General features: G+C 31.8%; 1 pseudogene; it reads left to right on the forward strand.

Moving 5' to 3' along the window:
* The first annotated feature begins 7416 nt into the window (after window positions 1-7416).
* LOC106464925 overlaps window positions 7417-18012 on the forward strand; it is a 33582-nt pseudogene continuing 22986 nt past the window's right edge.

Below are 18012 nucleotides of genomic sequence, written 5' to 3' on the forward strand. Positions count from 1 at the left end.
TTCTCCCTTATGCAGTAAAACGTATGTTGATTTTACATGTAGTGAAATAATTCTGTTTTTATTGACTGTACGTTAACATATAGTAATAACAGCACGAATATTAATCCTGGCTAATGAGAATTTTAGCTCAAAATATTGGTTTGACTGAATTCTGCTAGTGTTATTTACTTCGTGATGTCTGCAACGAAAAAACATTTGAGTTTGATGGCTCCTAGATAGAAACACTCTATGGCACCATCACTACCAAGAAGTAGCTTCAGAATGCAATCCGAGAAGGTTACCAAAATAATTTATATAGTAGCTGGAGGCAGTTTGTTACAAGATACTATAGTATGTGGTAATATGTAATGGTAATGTATGTTTATTACAATATATATATGAATAAATGTGCGTGTGTGGTCTTTCACGTGTATATGTAAATTATGTGTAGTTCCTTATGTAATATGAATGAATCAGTTAAAACCTACCTGGCATAACCCTTTTCAACTTATGTGCCTAGCTGAACTTTTAACCAATTGAAATTCACCTGAAATTACATTTTTAAATCTGGATTTTTGCTCTTTAAGATCGAATCCGTGAACATAATGGCAGTCTCTTTCTTCAACCATCAGAGCTATCCTGTCTTAGTTCCAATGTATCCCAACACATTCTTAAAGCTACGCTATAGACCACCAGTACGATGAGGACCAGTACACCCAGGACATTTTCTGTAGTGAAAGATCAGACTACACTGTTGATCCTAGGATTTAGGAGCTGGCCTGACATTTACCATGGCAGAGTTTATAGATAAAGATGCATTGCTGGCCAATGCAGTGGACATGGGATAGCTTGCCATGTATGTTGTCAAGCTGGCCATGAGGTTTCCAGGAGCTAAGCAGTCCCCATTTGTAGTGATGTTTCTGGCAGAATCTAATCTTCCACTGAGCACACCAGTCACCAAAGCAGCCCAGCAGCTATATATACTGCTGATACCACCAGAGGAAGAGCCAGTGCCGACATAGAAAAAAGGATTCATTGGACAGTATGATTAAAACACTACCAGGTGTGATTGCATCTTGAGTGGATACATTACATTAAAGAGAACTTTGGGTCCTCTCAAGGGTTGGGATAGGTCCCAAGATGACACTGGCCACCACTGAAATTCTGACTGCCTTGACTGGCGACACTACCATAGCTAGCATTCTAGCAGAAGCACTAGCTGGCACATGGATTGTCTCCTGTGGCAACACTGATGATCTACAACAATAATGAGGGAGTGTCAAAATCAATAGCAGGACAGGCTATCATACTGACGAGGTAAGGTACTTTTACCTTGGCAGCTACCAAGGCACCAACAGAAAGTGACTCTGGAAATAGGCCCAAAGAGAAAAAAGGGCGAAGCTTCCAATGAAGCCACTCATTATGATTAATAATTGGCCCACACTAGAGTTGATCCCTATCTATAAGTAGCATTACCAGAAGATTACTACCTTATAGATTGAAGCTTGGGCCCTCTACAAAAGAGAATGAAACTGACAGTAGCAGAGGGCAATGTCTTTGTCACAACTGGAGGAAGAAGTTTGCCAATTACAAACTCTGCTGAACACAAAAGATCCCTGGTCAAAGTTTGGAACACAATGTGGGTACCATAGTGGCCAACCATAAAACCATGATTAGCCTCAAGAATTCTGGGTGAGTTTTATATTTCATATACTTCGCTTTTTGTATATATATATATATATATATATACATACATTTGTTAATTTTAAAATTGATGTGTAAGTTACTTCTTATTAAATATTCTATATTTATATAGTTTAATTAGTATTTTGTTTCACATGTTTTAAAAATAGTTATTTTTTTAGGTATTTTTTGTAAATGAGTTATTTCTATTATGACTACTTATTGTTTGTGCATAAAGGATTTTTTTTAATTTTGCAGTTTTAATGCTCTTAACGGTTTGGGTAAATGTATTTCATATTTTCCCCTCTTGTATGAAAGTTATTATTGTGATTCATTTTTCAAAGGATTTTGTTTCGAATGGCCATATGTTTCATGTGCCTCCCCCTCAGTAGCTCAGTGGTAAGTTTGCAGGCTTATGATGCTAAAGCCCCCCAGTGGCACAGCGGTATGTCTGCGGACTTAAAATGCTAGAATCCGGGTTTCGATACCCGTGGTGGGCAGAGCACAGATAGTCCATCGTGTAGTTTTGAGCTTAATTACAAACAAGCAATGATGCTAAAATTTGAGTTTTAATATCCATGTTTGGCAAAGCATAGATAATCCATTTTGTAGTTTGCGCTTAACAGCAACCAAACCAAATCCTGTTCCTTAAAGGTTTTAGTTAAATGCAAAGTTATTGTTTTCCAGCTTTTAATTTTCATTATTTTGTATTTTATTCTTGAAGAGTTTTTAATTTTTTCACCTTATGTACTGATGCATAGTGTGCTAGACTGCCCCTTGCTAAAGGGGTTAAATTATCTTTGTTAGAGCATTTTATTTTTTACGTTTGAACTTTCATTGTTAAAGGGTTGATTTCGTTTAAAGTTTAGTTATAATATTTTTTGTATAAAGGTATTTCTTATATATATCTATGTACTTGTACTCTTTGTCAAAGGGCTTATCTTTGTATTGTGTGTTTTTCTTAAAGGGTTTTCTTTTTGTGAGTGTATCTATATGTGTATTATTTCATTGTTTAAGTATTTTACTTTTGTACTACATACTAATGTATTGTTTTGTATTATGATTTTCAAATATTTCATTTTTGGTACTATGTACTCTTGAATTGCAAAAGATTTTATTATTTCATTATGTATTGTATTACATTTTTGTGTTAAAAGGTTTTAGTTGTAATGCTTTATATGCTGTTTCATTCAAGTTAAAAAGTCCTTGATTTTTCCTCTAAATTTTAGGTCTTTGTTTAAGGGTCGCGTCTGCCATGTTACATGTACTTTTTTTACAAAGACAAGAGAAAGTTGATGTTTTTTTTTACCCTATCACGAGTGTAAAGTGAATTGGTTCTAAAGTTAAATTTAATTGTCAGCTGGAAGACAAACCTGAAACAGAAGAAAAGGGAAATGTGATACACAGACATACCATGTTTTCTTTCTTCTCATTTTGATGTACAAATTTTCAAAACTTTTCATTTATACCAAATATATATAGTTTTCACACAAAACGCGATCCAAAAAACTGTTTTATTCCTTTGGTGTTCTCTAAAGATAATAACTGCTCCTCCCACAGGAACTATTGCTGTAATATTTCAAGTTGTGAAAGAAAGTCACTAACGAAAGCGTCCTTTAATACTAACGCTAACACTAGCAATCACGTTCTTGATTGTGTTTGATTGATTTTGATATTGTTGATTCTTACACTCGAGAATTTTCGACAACTTTATAGAATAGGCGGGAGTTTCGCAATACATATTTAACAGCATAAGTTATGTACATTTCTAAATATAAATTTAATTTAAATAAACATCGATATTAAAATAAATATATAATAATAAATCCGTCACAGGTAGTGCTAGTTGTTATGGGTAAACCTGAAATTTTCTGTTATGTAAGAAATTATGATTTACACTAGAACCAAAAAACACACTAAACTTATTTCTATTCAAAACTCTAATGATCAAATTTAACACTGTTATGTGTGAAGGAGGTTGAATATCAGCAAAACCTGCAAAGAAAATATATAAATTGAAATTTGCCAGTTGCATAAGAATCTGTCCCTTAAGTCAGTACTTGATGGAAGCACCTTTGGCAGCAATTACTGCTGTGAGTATTTTTGGATAGGCCTCTACCAGCTTTGCACAATGGGGTGGTGTAATGTTTGCCCATTCTTCCTGGCAAAATTGCTTCATTTCTGAGAAGTTTGTTGGGAATCGTTGATGGACTGTCGTCATAAGTTTTCCATTAGATTCAACTCAAGACTTTGACTGGGCCACTCCAGGACATTCACTTTCTTCTTTTGAAACCACTCCAGTGTGGGTTTCCCTTGTGCTTCGGGTCATTGTCCTGCTGAAATGTGATGTACTTCTTAATGATGTACTTCACCGTACTCAAAGGGATAATCAGTGACTTTGAACTTTTCTTCTAACCTTCTCCTGATCTGTGCTTCTCTATCACTTTATCCTTGATTTGTTTGGAAAACTCCTTAAGGTTGGTTTGTCGTATCACTATGTGAGTTGTGGCTTGAACAAATGAATTTGCTCTGAAGTCAAATTAAACCACTTTGATTACACACAGACAGAGACCATTACACAATTTTGTGATCTTTCAAACTAATCTTTTGCACGTGAACTGATTTATGGTTGCCGTAGCAAAGGAGTTGAATACTTGTGCAAGTGAGAATATTCTAATTTTCTTTGAAAATCTAACTTACTTACATAATATCAACGTGTTTCTAGCTTTCTCAGTTTGGAGTAGGTTGTGTAGGTTCTAAATATAAAATCCCATTTCAAAGTTTCATTATTGCAAGCTCAGACGGCAATAAAATGTGGAACTTTGCATGGGGTGTATACTCGTACAAGGCACTGTAGTCTTGGGAGTCCTATAAAGACCACCCCATTCAGTCTTGGACCTATCAGACACCATAACATTGCCATGATAATCAACTGACTGTGCTTTTCTCAGGTCAATCCTCAGAGGGAGTGTTCTGGGTGCACTAGCCACTGACGGCTCTTATTCCTGAGACATCAACTGCATTGAGAAAGAGATAATGGACCTTTGAAACATCATGAAATCCTACAAGACTGGACAACTATCTCAGATAGTGGTATTCCTTCAGTGGCCATCTATTATTATTATAAAGATTATTTCACATTGTTAGCTTTGTTTATAGATTTAGGACTAACCTAAATCTACTAAATTGGGCCAGCCAAGTATAGCTTTCACCAGGATGCGATAGTTCTTATTTGGACATCAACTTAAACAAATGAAAATTTTTTCACAGAGCAGATTCATAGTGCTGGTTATAATATTTAATATATCAACTTTTATTTCTATTTTATAATTTAGTGTTTGTATATTGTTTTGTTAAAATGATTATTCTGCATTGCTAGCTATTAGACTGGCCAAACCTCGTCAGACATTATTGGGTTTACAGCCAAAACTGTCGTTAACAGGGAGGGTACCCAGCTGATAAATCATTATAAATTCTAATCATTATAAATAATATGAAATTATCGTTACTCTTAATTAGCTGTGCCCATTACTAGGTATATATGTTTAGTTTTGATCGATGTAGGTAACATGCTTTGTTCAGAAGTTGCAAATGTAAGAGCACAGTTGCAATTATTACTAAACAATGAATGCCTGTACTATTTATAACTTAAGTAGTGTTTTTATTACGCTACTTTATAATTCTGTAAAACATATGTTTTTCTTTATTTTAATAAACCCTTTTTTTATGGAAACATTGTTTCTTTGCAAAGTAAAACAAGGTTCCTACATTTATGACCACACTTGGAATTATAACTTAGTAGTTACTATTTAACTAGATAGTTTCTGTATGCTACTCTGTGATTTTCATTATTTTTAATCAATCTTTTTTTTATATATCTGATGATAAAATTTAATCAAATGGGGTTTACTAGTAATAAAACAGAGAAAATGTTAAAAATGTATTTATAAAAAAATGTTTAAAATATACTATAGTAGCTTCAGGACTTATACCCAAAATTTTTATGCACAGCGATAACATTTAAAAATATTGAGTATAATCTTTGTTTGCTTGTTTGTTGTTAAGCGCGAAGCTACACAATGGGCTATCTGTGCTATGCACACCACTGGTTTCGAAACCCAATTTTTAGTCTTATAAGCCTTCAGACTTACCGTTGAGCCGCTAGAACGGGATTATTGAATGTGAGATCTTACTGTAAATGCAATTTTGTTTTATTCTTTTAAATCTATTTCGTTTTCTGATTTGAAAGAGAAAAGATTTCCTTTCAAAATCTCATTTTCGTTTCCCTTATTATTCAGTTTGCTAGTAGTGCATGTTTTGTGTTGTTCATTCCCAATTTTAATTTCTTTATCAGTTTAACTTTAAGTACAGTTATCTATTTACTTTTTTTTTTCACAATACAGCGTAGTAGTCCTGTTAGTCAATAAAGTATTTGATTTTCATTTCAACTTCAACACTGTGCTCTGTATCTTTTATTTGACCAACAATTAATTGAAAGAATCTTTCCTTTCACATACTTGGTCCTGTAACCTCTAATTATTGCGGAGATCAGGTAACAGTGTGCCATGTTTATCCTTCGATTATTTTTATATGTTACTCATTATCAATCTGTGGCTTGAGTTGACCAATAATGCTCTGTGCTATTTAACTTGGATAGTTATTTCGTTCTCGCATCATCATATGTGTGAGATACAGGTTGCATCTGTCACATGGAGCAGAGATACTTCCGGATTCTTGTGATCTAACTTGTGATTGGTCAGCTTTAGAGAGAATTTGAATTTTAAAAGCAGGCCTAGCGCTTTGACACAGATTTGTTTCTGTTTTCAAAATAACTAAAACTTAATAATACAGTTTTATCTTTGTTATTTTGTTTAACCCTATTTTGATACTGCCGACATTGCGTATATTATATTTAACTTTCAGGTTGACAGTTTAGCCAAAGTTTTCAGTAGTTAAAACATAGTTTTATTCGCATTAAATACAGTTTTTCGAAATAAATTCAGCTTTGTAATTCTCATTTGTGTTTGACACTTTATTTTACTTTAATTCAACAGCCCTGCTACTCGGTATAACATGATTCTGCTTTCCCTTGTCCTTGTGTTCATGGGCGTTCGCAAAAATTTTCCCATGGAGGGGTAAAGTTTTCCGGGGGGGGGGAGTAGTGTGAAATTGTGAATTGAATTAAAAATTCATATACATATGCTGAATGAATAAAGAAAGAATTAAGTTTTTATTTATTTTCTAGGGGTGGCAACAAGTGTGTTAAAACGTAATATTAGATATAACACATAAAAACGGTTTACACTTTACACCATGTTAAAAGTATTATATATATAGCAAGCTTTCGGTTTTATTCTTAAGATCGTTAGCAGGCTAACTGTTTATTAGTAGTAGTGCTGTTGAAAGAACTTTCAAATTAGTCGTTGTTCTTATTTAACAGACAAAAACTTATTTCCTAAATCCGCAAAGAATAGCTCGATCGTACCGTTTATCTTATGTATTAATATTATAATTATAAAATGACGTATGACACAAGTATTAGTCATCATCTTTTATAACAGCCTAAATTTAATCTAAGAAAAAATCCTTATATTTAGGCTAATACAGATTTTAAATGTCAAAAATATTTTAGAAATGACTCATGCATGTTGGTTTTATTCCAATTACTTCACATCCACCACCGATTTTCAAAAAATTCTCGATATGCACGCATAGACTTAGACCTACTTCCTGTCAAAGTGGCCTCGTCTGAACTCTTTCCGGGTTATAGGCTAAGATGGCTTCCAGGAGGAAAGTTCAAGAAGACAAAAATGTTCAAACACTTAGAGAATTAGCAAAATTACCAGCAAATAGAGAATGTTTTGACTGTCACCAACGAGGACCGACATACGTAAATGTAACAATAGGGTCATTTGTTTGTACATCATGCAGCGGGATATTGTAAGTAGCCTTACAAAACTTAAAAGGCATTGAATCTTTTAAAAAGTTAATACGTCATTCTCTCAATTTTATCTTCAATAACATCAACACCCGATCTTACAATTACTAGGGTAATTATTGTTTTATTAACAATAACCAATCTCAGATGGGCAACTTACTAGTTTTTTTTCGTCGTTAATAGGAATATCTTAAATGACGTTATAAAATAATACTATAGTATTTACTAAGAATAAGGTTAATAAACTAGGTATTGTATTGAAATTTGAATCAGAATATTTGATATGCATTTTAGCTTTACTAACCATGGTACAGATTCATCGACTTGGTATGTAGTAATACTGTTTGTTTTTACCATATTATTACAGTATTATGGAAATAAGAACTTGGAGTTATGTAAAATATTCCTAAAGACTAAAGTAGTGTGTATTAGAATATACATATGTAATAATTTCTTAGCATTTATATATACAATTATGTAATTATTTTAGTTACAAAAATTGTATATTTTATAAAGAAATAATGATTGATAATATAGCTAGTTATCTAATAAAGGTACATTTCATACTTGGTTTCTGTATAATAACCAAGTTGATGTATTATCTATTAAACTATTTGTTGAGCTGAAAACAAACACGTTCATAAATATCAATTTATCTTGCAGTTAATGTACAAATAACAGTAGTGGAAGTATATATGGGGCAGTATGTGATAAGGCAGGGTCACAAGTCCATTACACCCTACAAAATCTTTCTCCTCTTCCAAAGAAAAATTAATAAAAACTTTTAAACCATCTTAAATATGGCCCTTCAAATCCATATACTAATCCAGTTAAATTGTAAAATACCCCAAATAATACAAACCATGTCATCAGACAAACTATTATATAGGTAGATTGAGAACTTTAATGGACTGTAACTGCCTGTTGAAAGAGAAAGAGACAATGTTTCAGATTCTATACCAAGGCCTCTTCATTTTCTCTTAACAGGCAGTTGTAGTACATTAAAGTTCTGAAACCAACTATAGTTACTCTGCCTAAAGTTCCACTGAAACAACTATTATATAAGTTTATAAATCAGTTAACTAAAAATTGTTCGTCTAATAAGAAGTCTGCATCTGTGCTTCTACATCTTAAGCCTAATATTCAAGTTTGTATTTCAACTCTTTTTATAATCAACCATTTAATGCCCTATCAATTTTAAATAAGTGAATTACATCGTCTTGAGTTCTTCTATATTTAGAGAAGGTAAATACAAAATTCTTAGTTATTCCTCATAGTTTAAATAAAGACTGAGTTACAGAAGCATGGCTCAAACTCTTTTGAACATTTTGTTGTCTGTTCTTTATGGGATAGTATTTTTGATGTTTACTATTTCATCAGAGAAGTAAAGAAAGCAAAATATTATTTGTTTTTCTTTTTTCATGATGATATAGATAAGAAAAAAGAAATATCCTGAAAAAAATTTAGTTTGAGATTTATTTTATTTATATGACAATGTAAGAAGTTTTAATTTTTAATGAAATGGATAATTTTATTCTTTGATTAGCTCTTTTGTAAATTTTATTATCAAAGGTTGTTGGGTTTTTATTATTGTCTAGACGAGGATTAAACCCACCACATCGAGTAAAATCTATCACAATGACTACATTTACATCTGAAGAAATTGATTTCATCAAACAAAGAGGAAATGAGGTAATTTCAGCATATAGTTATTAAGAAAGCCTAAATTTTGCCCTAAACAATAGTTTGATAAATTTTTTTGTGTAATCAGCAGCTAAAGATTTTTAACTTGTTTTTAGTAAAAATACTTTCTCCCATTTGTGTTTTTAGTAAGTTATGAGGCTTGAAATTTAAAAAAAAAGGAGCTTATGTTGCCTTGGTTGGAACTAAGTTAATAATTCCAAACATTAAATATTTGTAATATATATATATATGCATTTTGGTTTCATATTACAAATTATGGATAGTTTATTTTCAATATTTTTCTTTTCCAGCTTAATAGTATCAACCAAAATATTGTTGACCCACATTATGGATTAGAGTTTATTAGAACTTAAGGCAGGTGTTGAAATATTGTTTTTTTGCACTAAGAGGCTTATGTAGATGTTGTCCATTTTGTAATAAGTAATTGTGCTAGTTATAACTTGTTGCTGCTTTATTTCAAGCATCTAAAATTATGTAAATTTGTTAAGCTTATAAAAATTCTTGTTAAAGTACAAGGGAATGGGGCTGGGGAATTTGAAAGTTTTTTTTTTTAATTTTACACAAAAATTAATAAAATAAACTGAAAATTCTTCAGATATTCTACTTTTCCCACCATACTGATCTATGTCTGCTTTTCTATATTTGATTCACTGTAAATCATACCTGTTAATTGTTTACCAATATAAGCATTGTTGATGTAATTAGAGTTAGTCTAAAAAATATGTATTTCCTTTGTGACTAAATAGATTCTCTACATATAGAAAGTTTTTTTTGTGTAAAATATTGAAAATGAGATTTTAATTTTTTTCTTGGATTCTGTGTGTATAGTACTGCAAGTATGTGTGGCTTGGAACTCATGATCACAGAACAAATATGGAATCTGAAGTAAGGGATGAACAATGTAGTAGAGACATAATGATCCAAAAATATGAACGGAAAAGATGGTATGTTGATCCCGAAACAGCAATAAAAAGATGCAGCAGGATCATGAACTTCAACAACAGTCTTTACAAATGCAACCACAAAAACCACAACAGTCTTCTCAACAATCATCTGTGGTTTTAGAGAGTAACATTTCTGAAGCAAAATCTCTGTCCACAATAATAGCAGAAACTTCTTCTCCTCTAGTTTTCCAAAATAACAAGGTAACTACATCTTTAGTTGTGAAAGTTTTTGTTTTTCAAAGCGGACCTTTGGACAGCATAATGATTTTTTTTTCAGCTTATATTATTCATTTAGTTTTTCAAATACTAAAATATCTCATTTTTTTTATTGTGAGTAAACTAAGGTCATTAACTTATTTTACTGACAAATCTACATTAATTACAAATTATATTCAGCTACCATATAATGTAACATACTAACAACAAGTAATCACATGGTCCTTCAAGGCTGTCCTTGCACACCCACCCTTGAGATATATAAGAATTTAAACTAACCCTTTATTTTATATGAAATAATTAATTCCCCTCTGTAATACCTGTAAAGTGCTGTCCTCCATTATTACCAGTAGCAACCCATTCCATAAGTAAATCACTCTGATAGAAAAAAACATTTTAACTGGAGCATAAAGAGTCTTTTTCCAAACCTTAAACTTGTGTCATCTCATCCTCTTATCTAAACCAATGACTCATTGGTAAGTTTGAAGACTTCTAATGCTAAAAACAGGTTTCGATATCGTGGTGGGCACAGCACAGATAGTCCATTGTGTAGCTTTGCGCTTAACAACAAACAAACATATTATCTTAGGAATATTCTAATAAACTTTAAAAAGGTCACCTCTTACCCTTCTTTGACAAGAGAAAATAAGTTAGGAGTTATTAATTTATCCCTAAAAATAACCCTACCATCTTTGGAATCATCCTAGTAACCTCCCTCTGAACCCTTCCCAATAAATCAATATCCTTTTTAAAATGAGATAAGGAAAACAAAAAATTTACTCAGTGTTTCAAGTGAAGCCTAACTGTGACTTGTACAGAGATATAATTACCTGTTTTGACTTGTAATCAATGTTTATATATTCACCCTAAAATTGTATTAGCTGAGACAAATAGAATCATTATCAAAAATATATAGTTAATGTTTATTTGCTGCTCAATGTGTGCATTTTCAGTACTGTTTTATATAAAAGATTATGTTTGTGTTCATCATTGTTAAGTATTTATTTCAATAAGCTGTATTTAACAATATAGTTAATGGAATGTTTATGGTTTTAGCAACAGAACAATTCCTCCTGGCACTCCATTGAAAATACCATCTCATCACAAAATCTAGAGAAAACTTCAATAGATTTTTTTAATGATTTTGGAAATGATCCATTTGGAGGACGCACAACAATTACATCAAATGGTACTTACAATTTAAAATTTGCTTTTAGTGTTATGAAAAGCCCATTTATAAACACAATGATATTTTGTCTTGTCTTTGTTATTGTTAGGCATACAATGATAAAATTATAAAAAAAAAAAAAAAAAGCATACTTTGTACTTGAGAATTCTTGGGTGCTTGTTTATTTTAAAAATTAAATGAAATATTTGAATCAATTTTTATGAAAGGATTTTCTCTCTAAGTGGTGTTTAAAGATCCTACTATTTTTGTTTCAGTTAAATGTTTTTTTTAATTGAGTTTCTGTATATGTATAATTACTGTCTAAGAAGTGACCATATTTGACCTTTTTCTTTATTTTTACTAATTCTTGTATAAAAACACTTTTTACAGATAATTTTAGTTTGTTAATAAATATTCTGTTGTTACAGAATTCACTCATCCAGCAAGTACTGTTTGGTTTAAAATTATTTCTTCATTACCTTTTGTACAATATCAGTACTTGTGGTGCATCTTTATGTGTCTCATGCTTAATACACTTGTATATACATTAAAAGCAGCCTTATTTATAGTTCAAAAATATAGCTTCTAAGAATCTGACAGAAGTTAATAGATGTCTAAAATATTTTTTATTATTATTAGAGAATAATTTTCTCTAAATACATATAAAATATTGAGCTCTTTTTATTAAAATCTAGTGCCTAGTAAAATTCCAGAAGCAGCCAAGTCCAAAACTGGCAAGTCAATCTGTAAACAGTGACAAGCATTTACTAATCTCTGAAGTTGCATGTTTGAATTTAAAAAAACAAAAATATTATGGCAATTAAAAACTCCAAAATTTCCAGTAGTGTGCATGACTTTAACATCAAACGTGGATAATGGGTTTTGTCATATAATATTGTTATTATTTCATGTTATTAGTGTTTAAATTTTTGAGATGCTGTTTTTGATTTTATAAGTTGTTTTTGATATGTTGGTCTGTTGTAAATCCTTTAAATGATTTATCAAAATTCTGCGTCAAGCAGTCAAAACCAGATCTGGGATTAATATTTGAATCTGCCAGCATGTATCTTTGCAAAATGTTAATTTACTCATCATCAGTATCAGTTGTTTTTACCAATAAAGCAGTGGAATCCACTGGCATACCCTCTTCGATGTCAATAACCTGAAAACTTCTACTCGCATTTTGCTATTGCTTGGAAAGTTATATTTGTCAGGATACTTTCTTTTCTGGAGCTCCAACATAGTAACATGGGCCAACTTGTCAGAAGACTCGTGCTCAGCAATGCATCTAGAATAGGAAAGCAAAGTAAGCCATTTTTTTGTGTGCGAGCTCCTCTGTTTGTTTTCCTCAGCCATTTCTTCTGTTTCTTTTTCAGTGCACTGAAGCATACTGTGTAACACAGTTGACACAATCCCCAAATCCAGTTACTGGTTTTTCTTGTATGCATTCAAATGAAATGTAATCTAAAATTTCAAAGGTAGTTAGTTGTACCATCATAATCACAATTACATCTTGAGTATGCAAGGCAGGTCAAGCAGAGTGTGACTTTGCAATTGCAAGGAACCATAAATAAGTCTAGGAACATAAGCCGATGTGAGTTGATCAATTTAGAAGGTCTTAACTCATCCAGAAAAGCCAAAAAGTCATTAACATTTTGGTCTTTTTCACCAAAATTTGGGCTTAGGCCATGAGGAAAAAAAATGCCAAAAAACTTTGCTTCTTTGTCAGTTAGGAAATCTGATCACAGTGGCTGGTAGCTAAATGCAACACTCTCACGGACAGCATTAGTGTGGTTTAGTGTTGAATACTGGAATTTAAGCCCCTTGCAAACTATGGCAAATATTAATTACTTCTTACATGCATTCAGGCTTGAAATGAATTAAGTCTGTATGAGAATAAGGAGTAAGTAAAGATAACCATTAGAATTTCTGTCAAGGTTGCACATATCTCAGAAGAAAGATGTCAGTAGTATCAGATTCAAAGATTACATGGAAGTTTAAGGTAGCAAAATGATCAATGTGTTAGCAGTGCAGCAAATGTGGATACAATCATGATGGGATATCAGTTGCAAAAATAAGTAAGCTGTTAAAGAGGCCAAAGAAGAAGCAAATTGGTGCAGATAAAAAAAATCCCAAATGCATAAAAGAAACAAAAGCCTGCCTCTAACATTTAGTGTGTATTTATTGTTAGTTCAGACTATTCTAGATAACGAGCTTTTTCTAAATAAGCAATAACCAGTATTGCAATAGGGATCCTCTCAAAGCAAACTTACCAAAATAATAAGTTTTTTGTAACTTTTTTGTATAAGAGGATTGCAGATAGATACCCTAGAAATCCTGTACAATGGAGAAACCCTAACAAAGCAATGCATGAAGAGACGTTTACTGCAGATAGACAAAGCATAACCAGTTTTCCTGGAACAGAAACTGATTACAGAGAAAGGAATGAACTAAAAAATGACAAAGGTATTTATACTAATGAAAAGAAGCGAGATGCAGGACATTGTAAATAATGATGGTGATGATGATGGAGAACAGTCTGCAGAATGCAGAAGAAATATTTATGAGCTGTGGTGAAAAACAGTGAAACTGGCAATGAAGAATAATTCTGCAGATTTTCAAAGAAGAAGAACAGGGGGTTGCAGAAGAATGCATGATGCACAGTGATTTCCTTATAAAGTTGTTTTCATTGTGAACTATAGAGTTAAGCCTTAAGTTGAGCATTACTGACTGGACAGCTATGGCCAGAGTGAAAGTGGTTAATTTTGAAGAGATAGAAAAACTATGATTAGTGTACTCCTCAGATCAAGCCGCACGTATCCTTGTATTCTGTTCCATCTTTTCCAGATCTTGCATGGACACTACTTTTGTTACCAAAAACTTACATTGGTCTGGTTGACTCGGAAATTTGTTGTTGATATAAAATGACAGAAATAATTTTTTTATCAAGATCATTACATCCTTGCTTCTTTCTAGTAGAATTAGTTTGTATTATATTCATCTTGATATTAATCTGTTTTTGTTATATTTAAATAAGTTTTATAGCAGTAAAAATAGTTTTGTTTTTTATCTGTGTTCACTGTAATAAAAGTTTCCTTCTTTAATATATATTGCTTGAAAGAAAACTCGTATGATGACCTGTAAGCTTATGAGGATTTATGTTGTTGTTTTTTTAACTATTAAAAGTGTAAGTTTTTAGTCAAATATAAATTCTTATAATGATTTTCTTAGAAACACTGTTAAAATGTGTTATTCATAGATGTTATCAGTCCCAACCTAATCACCATTAAAATAGTTCCCAGGTTAGGGTTCAGATTGTTAGGTGTGTGTGTTTTGTTTCTTTCCATAGATGGGTATGCATGATTTTCATGTTTAACTCCATTAAAGACAGACTTGCTCAGTAGGACCAACCTTGTAAATACCATGTAACCATGAAACTATACGTACTATAACTGAATATATTAAGTGTATCTTCTCAAAATTTGTCAAGTATGTAGTGTACAAAAAATTAAATGTTTTAATAAAGTGTTTATGCTAAAGATATCTCTGATTTATGAAGGCTTTACTAAATCAGTCTGAGTGAAAGGTGATTTTCATACTAAGAATAAAAATACTTCTTTTTTTACAGTTTTCATATTTTGTTTACATAACTTCTAGAACTCCCTAAATGATTTCAATTTCTTTTTTAATTTGAAGTTTATTCTTTATCTCTTATTTTCTTTATCCTAACACTAACAGTAGTGAAATCATCTGTAGAGAAAGTTGAAAAATATTAAATAAAAAATACTTTTTTCTTTCTAGCATGATTGCAGATTGTAACAGTCAATTAGTTATTTATCCTAATCAGCCTCTGGCTCTTGCTTTTATTTATTATTGCCTTTTGAACAATGTCCAACTAGAATAAAAAAGCAATAAATCACCTGGCAAGAGCTTAGAATAAACAGAATATAGAGTTAGATTCACTTACATCATGCAACAACAGTCTATGTATATACCTTGAGGATAGTTTTTTTATATTTAAATTTTCTTATTTTACTTAACAATTTTCTAACCTTTATATTTTAATTACTTTTGTTTGAAAAGTATAACAATGAATAAAAAACAAACAAAAGCCAAGAAACTGAGCACTTACTTTAACCTGTACTCAGGTGTGTAGTTTAATAAACATATTTTTCTCATTATGTTTGTTATCCAAAAATAATTTGCAAAGCTTTCAAATATGCATTTTACAATACAAAAATTATATTAGACACTAGAATAGAATGTCTCAAAACTACTATAATTTGTCTGACTTTCTAACTAATAAATAGATTACAAAAATTCCATTACTGCTCAGAGCAACCTATCTAATCTAAACATATCAAGCTTTTCCACCAAAGTACTGGCTTTTACTGCTAAAACAAAACAGATGGTTGTCTGATTTATGCAGTTGAAATTATACTCTTTCTATTGGTTACAAACATGTCTAATAGTAGTGTCAGAATTATAGACAGAGGACATGAGAGAGGCATGTGAATGTGGGTTGAACAAATATCATGATATCTTAGTAAAGAGAGAAGATAAAAGTTTGAAATTTTGTGTTCTGACTTGTAAGTATCTATAGCATGTATTTCTAATTGGCTGAACAATCTGAAGCTCTTGTAAGGGAAGAGAAAAATATTTGTGGGAAGTCAGAGTGCTGCCGTATCATGTGACTGAAAGTTGCAGATTAATAACATATTTAAATGTTTCCTTTTGAAATTAAGAAATTGAAACATAGATAATATAAGAATTTGAATTATAAAATGTTTTGATGCCAAGTTTAGTAACAAACGTTAATAATAAATTAATTTAATTAAGCTTTGAATGTAACTCTGTAAAAAATTTGTGACATGCACACTTTGACTCTTCTTTTTCTGTAGGGTTAAGGTCTCTCATACTATTATACACGTAGTCAGTGTAATTTTTCCTGTTTTCTGTGGTCTTTGCCATTCCACACAAAACTGAACTGGCAGTAGCATCGTATTGGTTGTGTTAACTGTTAAATAAAAGCAAAATTCTGAAAGTTGTATTAATTTTTTTTTCATGTGTGTGTCTCATTGTATAGGGAGGAGGCATATAGATTTTTGTAGCATGTCATCCCTTGGACAACACCCATCTCTATCACCCCCCCAGTGGCACAGCTGTATGTCTGCGGACTTACAATGCTAGAAACTTGGTTTCGATACCTGTGGTGTGCAGAGCACAGATAGCCAATGTTGTAGCTTTGTGCTTAACTACAAACAAACAAACCCATCTATATCATTATTTTTTCATTGTTAAAAGGCTAGAGGATCCTAGATTAAAGTTTCATGTTTTAAAGGTTGTTGTTTTTATAGCATTATAGCGCTTTTAAAATAAACTACTGGATTTTATAGTATTCTTCTTGTTTTTCAAGGAATTTTCATTTTTCTCATTCTTGTATTAATAGATAAGGGGATCCTAGAATGAGTTTCACAATTTTAAAAGTACTGTACACCATTGTCCTTGTTTTAACTTGGGGCTAGAAATCCTTGTTTTATTTATATGACTTTATGGTTCTTTGCTACTTTTGTATTAACAAGAAAAAATCCATTTTGATTTTCAGGTTTTTGATATTTTTTTTGGTGATTTCATTTTCATTATATTTATTTTGTATTTTAATATGAATAGATTGGTAATTTTAGGCTTAGCTCATGTTAATGGAATAGTATTACCAGTTGTTTTGTGTAATTATTAAGCTTTGAATCACAACCATACAAATCAGAAACTCTAAAATTTTGAATCCAGAAAGCAGTAACACTGGACTTACAATTCATTTTATATTCCAATGGCAAGTGTAATGTTTACAACGCTAAAATCAGTGGTTTGATTCTCTACAGATTGGCCAGTGTCTGGTTTGTGCTAAAACAAACAAAAAAAATTCAAATACTTATATAATTTTTGCTCTCAGGTAGTTCAGCAGCAAGTTTGAGGGCTTATTGCTCTTAAAAAATTGGGTTTCAACACTCATGATGAGAAGAGCACAAATAGCCCATTGTATGTCTTTGTGCATAACAAAAACAAATTAATGTTTTTTTCATAACCCCCATGGAGTGTCATAGAGGGTCAGAAATTGGATCTCTCCCAGCTCCATGTCACTATCTGCCTGTGTGTCAACCTTTCAGGCCTATAGTATTTAGCCATAGTCCCAAACAAACTAGGCTTTCACTCATACCCAAGGAGAATCACAGGGAGAGGGGGTTAGTATTTGGGTCTGACTCCCCTATGTAACACCCATGGTCCTTGCATGTTCTCCATGTCACTTTCCAGGTAGCACTTTCTGTCTGCTTGTTTGGGTTCCATTCCTTCGGTTTTTGACAAATCTAAAACTTTCTTTGCAC

The sequence above is a fragment of the Limulus polyphemus genome, unplaced genomic scaffold, assembly GCF_000517525.1.
Source record: "Limulus polyphemus unplaced genomic scaffold, Limulus_polyphemus-2.1.2 Scaffold1785, whole genome shotgun sequence".
NCBI lineage: Eukaryota > Metazoa > Arthropoda > Merostomata > Xiphosura > Limulidae > Limulus > Limulus polyphemus.